This window comes from Nelumbo lutea, chromosome 2, assembly GCF_056320005.1.
Source record: "Nelumbo lutea isolate HS-2025 chromosome 2, American lotus-T2T, whole genome shotgun sequence".
Classification (NCBI taxonomy): domain Eukaryota; kingdom Viridiplantae; phylum Streptophyta; class Magnoliopsida; order Proteales; family Nelumbonaceae; genus Nelumbo; species Nelumbo lutea.
Window position 1 is genome coordinate 95,100,328 of NC_142685.1, and position 5,451 is coordinate 95,105,778.

At 35.9% G+C, this 5,451-nt stretch overlaps 1 pseudogene; it reads right to left on the reverse strand.

Annotated features, from left to right (window-relative positions):
• Nucleotides 1–999: 999 nt before the first annotated feature.
• LOC148872148 (wall-associated receptor kinase-like 1 pseudogene) lies at nucleotides 1,000–4,754 on the reverse strand (annotated as a pseudogene).
• Between the last annotated feature and the right edge of the window lie 697 nt (nucleotides 4,755–5,451).

Below are 5,451 nucleotides of genomic sequence, written 5' to 3' on the forward strand. Positions count from 1 at the left end.
GCGCCAAAGGTAGGTTGCCAGGTCACCAGGTCACCAGGTCGCCAGGTCGGCAATAGAGGTAGGTCGTCAAGTCGCTAGGTCACCAAGTCACTAGTTGGGGCTCCATCATTTTGCCTAAGGCAAGTTGTCACCGGTGGTTCTGGGGTGTCACCCAATTGTTCCGAAATGCCATGTGTCATGATGTCAGTGGAGGGTCAAATCTGCCCTCATCAAATAAATTTAAAAACCATGCTCTCCCACCTTCCCCTTGTATATACACGTGTACCTGTTAGCCCCATTGCAAGAACAAGAATAAAAGAAAAGCTCTCTAGAAGAAATGGTATATTGTACCTCTAAAGCTGGGTAATCTTGATCACATTGATCTCCATTGCGTGCTCATCTGCAAATAAGCAATGGTCCAAAAATCATCTGAAGCTGTATGAGAAGTAGAAGAATGTCATGCTTACATATATAACCTGTTTGGGTTGAGATTTTAAGGTTGTGTTTGGTATGAAGGAAAAAATAGGGAAAGGAAGGGAAAGATAGGGAAACCTTTACAAACCTTGTATAAGTTTTCCAACTTTTCTCTTCCTTTCCTTGCCTTTTCCTTCAAACCAAACATAGCCTAAAGGAATCACTCTGTAGAAGAAGTCACATTGAAATGAACTCTGTATCTTGAATCTAAAATCTTTGATCTTAAAGGAGATAACTCTTTGTGATGCTTCACTTCTGATGCCTGTTCTGGGAGGGCAGATCATCTTCTTTTTCAATGGCAGCTCTGAAGGCAATTGCGGTCTTTCCTAGGGTTGGAAGGGAATTTCTAGTCTTAAAGCAGCAGGCATTCTAAATCAATAAGGATATATGAGCAAGAAAGACTACATAATCCATTTACATACAATACAGGCATTCTAAAGCAGCAGGCATTCTGACCTGTTTGTGACATCGGAGCTGTTATTTTCTGGTCCACACAATCTAGCTAGGAAACCCTCAACACCAATCCTATTTATATCAATATCTTATTTAAGATGACTGAGAGGCTGGATTAGGCAATAGTGGTTGTTCATCTACTTGGAATGTAACATAGCTCTCCAAATTTTTACCTACAGTTGATGTTGAACCTGTATCCCATAAACCTATTGGTTCATCTGTTACGAAGTCCTCTTGAATGGTCTTTTGAATGAAAGATCTTTTGTATCTCCTCAATCCCTCAAGTTCCAATGCAACTTCTTTCATTGTTGGCCTTTCCTTCCCATTTAACCTCAAACATCTTGTTGCAAGGTTAGCAACCTCTTGTAGCTCCTCTTTCCTACCCTCTTTTATGACTTTAGCATCAGGAATTCAAAAAGCCGGTTCTTATTTATTTAAGAAACAAAATATATGATTAAGCTTCTTTCCTCTACTGGTCTAGTAGATGAAACTGGTTTCTCCCCTGTTAAGAGCTCCACAAGAACAACACCAAAGCTATAAACATCACCTTTCTCAGTGAATTGGCTTGATTGAAAATACTCAGGGTCTAGGTATCCTAAAGTCCCTTGCACCAATGTAGTTATGTGGGTTTTATCAATTGTAATTGACCTTGAAATCCCAAAACCTGATATTTTAGCTCTACGCTTATCATCCAAGAGAATGTTTGAAGATTTTATGTCTCTATGATTGGCATGGAAAATGCTGAATGTAAGTAAGCAATTGCTCCTGTAGCTTCTGTAGCAATTCTTAAGCGGTCATCCCATGACAATGGAAAATCTTCATTTTCATGATGAATATTATGGTAAAGTGTTCCACTAGAGATGAACTCATAAATTAATAGAGGAATTTCTGTCTCTAAACAACAACCCAATAGTTTAACCACATTCCTATGATTGATTTGGGAAAGTATGACAACCTCATTAATGAATGGTTTAAGTTGACTTTTATCCACTATTTTGGATTTCTTAATTGCCATAATCCTTCCATCTGATAACATGCCTTTATAAACTGTACCTTGTCCCCCTTGACCAAGAATTCTATTCTCATTATATTGATCAGTAACCTTTGCTAACTCTTCTGCAGTAAAAACTTTTATTTTCTCCACAATACTTTCTTTTGATGAGACTTGTTGTAATAACAAACCACCATTTCTTTTGAAGAATTTTTCTTTGCGCATTTTGATTTGTATTTTCTTCCAAATTTGATACAACCAATAACTAGCAAAAAGCAACACCATACCTAAAGCTATACCTGCATAGTAACAAAACTTTAGTCTGAGTTAAAACAGAAAAATAAAAATAAATGCAAATGATAAATAGTAAATAAATAAAAGCTATATAACTTTTAATCTTTTTAACTTTCTAATGATACAACCAATAACTAGCAAAAAGTAACACCATACCTAAAGCTATACCTGCATAGTAATGGAACTTTAGTCTGAGTAAAAACAGAAAAATAAAAATAAATGCAAATGGTAAATACTAAATAAATAAAAAGCTACATAAGTTTTGATTTTTTTTTTTGTTTTTTGCTTTCTAATGACCATAAAGGAGTCTCCCTATAACTCACACCCTATCTGTCATTTTTCAATTCTGTTCTTGTTGATTGAATTGGTTAAGTATTATATTACAAAAGTAAAAGTTGAAATTTTAAATGCTTAATAATAATTGCAAAAAATATTAATACAAGGTGGGACATATAATTGGCATAAATTGGGAAACTGCTTCCAATCCAATTGCCCCCTATCTAATTAAATCTGTTAATCATGCAGTCCAATCCTATAGGACCTACCCGACTCTATTACAGAGGTTCTTGGTCTGAACACTGAGTCCTGATTATAAATATCGAATTTGGGTCTTCATTTTAAGCTTTGATTATAATAGTTTCATGAGTCAAAGTAAATCCCAAAGGAAATGTTATTCAGAATTTGGGCTCCATACATTCCATCCAAGGAAGATAATACTGTAGAAGACATAATGAACTAAAGGTGTGATAGATAAAAGCCAAAAGATTTCTAAAGGTTATGTCTTGTTGTAATATTAAGTAGTGATAAAGAGGAGGGGTTTGATGATAAATGGCAGTCAATTCATTGATTTTTATCACTTCTTCCTATAGCTGTGATTAGGTCAGGTCTGGCCTAGAATAGGGTGAAACCAGTTCAGAACCAAACTCTATTAGTTCTGTAAAATCAGACACAACCAAACGAATTATTAATCTCAATAATTGTGTCCGATGTGGCTTGATTAGACCCACTATACTCGAAATTTATAATTACCTGAAACATAACAACTTAAAATTTTATTTTTGATAATATCTATATTTATATTGTATATATAGATACTATTGCCTTGCTTGTAATAGATTTGCAAATGGATTAGATCAAGGGTATATCCAAACTTTTAAGAGCATGATTTGGATTCGAATTCGAATATCTTATTTGATCTGATTTGATTAAACGTGTAGTTAAAAATCTTGATAATATAATATAAATAATACATTATACTATTTATATAATATATTATATATAACATATATTATATAAATATTATATAAAATATACATATATAATATAATATGTAAATAATATATAATATATAATATTTCATAACTAACAATCGGATTGGATTGGGCTACTTCTGAATTCAATCTGTTAACTAATTGGATCAACTTTTCTGATCTGACCCAATTTGTTAGGATCCCGGGAGGTATTTGCTTCTGGCTCATACGGGATCGAATTCAGATTTAAATGGGATCTGATCTAAGTAATTTGTAACTCTAGGTTGTAATGCAGGTTATAAAAGTTAAATCAAAGTATATATTGTATAAATTTATTCATGTAATTACACAGTTACACTAATAAATATAATAAAAATACAGTAAATTATAATCTGTTTATAGGTTGATAGAACAAGTATTTTTCAACTAAAATTATCGTATATACTGTCTACAAAATATAACCCTTTAATACATGAAGAAGAATTACAAGAAAACCATGGGGCTTCTATATAATTTTGATTACTTAATTATTAGTTCGGAACGGCAAAAACTGGTTTCAACCCAATTACGATCCGGAAACTGGTTTCCCCTATCGCTGTCAGTCTCCTTGGATTCTTTTTCTATTTCTTTTCAAGCTGTTTTTTATGGGCCGACAACAGTAGAATCTTGAGGGGATTGGAATTGATGATTAGTTATTTGAGATTGGGCAAACAATGAAATTGACAACTGAGTGTGGGGGACTGGTGGATGTGGCGATTTCCGAGTTACATTGAAGACAATATACATTCCGAGTTACATTTCCGAGTTACTTGAATCAACCGAAGTTTTGTCCGTGAATGTGGAAGAGGAACGCAACCACCGTTTCTTCTTACGCCCCCATCTGTACCAGATGGGCAAGAACAATTGTAACTCCCAGGCGTATTTATGCAAATCGTTGACGAGAAGCAGTCATTCATGGTTGGATCGTTGATGAAATAGCAGCATAACCCCAGCTACAGCCATTGTTAACCTTCTATACTTGCTGGGGGGATGTTCCTTTTCCCCCTCCTCCACAGTCCACCCGTATATATCCAGATTTGCAATGTTATTTCTTTAACTTCCACTACTTTATCACACTTGTTATAACCTTTGTTTGGGTCACCTGTGCCTTCCCCAATCATATTCTTTTGCAAAAACAATTTGGGAGGGGTGAAACTGTGGTTGCATATCAGCCGGAAACCATCGTCTCTGTAACAGCTTGAGTCGTCTCCAAAGCCGAACGGGTAGGGAACGGTGATGTTCCCGCATTCGTCTGGGCAGCCTGGCTTTGCCATGATTGGTGATGAGATTGCAGTTGCTATGCCGAGACTCCACAATAACGGCAACCACAGGAGTAGGAGCTAATGAAACAGCAGCATAACCCCAGCTACAGCCATTGTTAACCTTCTATACTTGATGGGGGGATGTTCCTTTCCCCCTCCTACACAGTCCACCCGTATATATCTGGATTTGCATCTCGACAGTGTGCCGACCCCTCACAGCACTTGCAACCGCACGTTGAGAACATCTCCCATTCTTGTATGCGATCATTTCGGAGATATTCCCAATACATTGTTGAGATGTGTTGCGAGGTTGATGTGAGAAGCGTCTTTGAGGGCATTTTTAATTAAAGGCCCAGAAAGGTATCCCAATGCACACACGACTTTAAACATGTTAATTAAAGAGGCCCTGAAAGGTATCCCGAGACGTATTGTCAGATTCAGATCGGATCTGCTCCTCCTCGTACAGTGTGTCTCACTCTGATCTCACAAACAAGTACGAGATGTTTTAGATGCATATTCGAAACATGCCGTGAGGTTGATGTGAGACGCGTTTCAGTGAGGAACATATCCGAATTCATCTCCAGATCGATCCATCAGTTAGGCTAAGTCAACTGGGAAAGATTTTTTTTTTTTTTTTTTTTTTAAGTATTGTCATTATTTTCATATTTAATCAATCTTATCTTTTCTACATGTTTATTAATTAAAATTT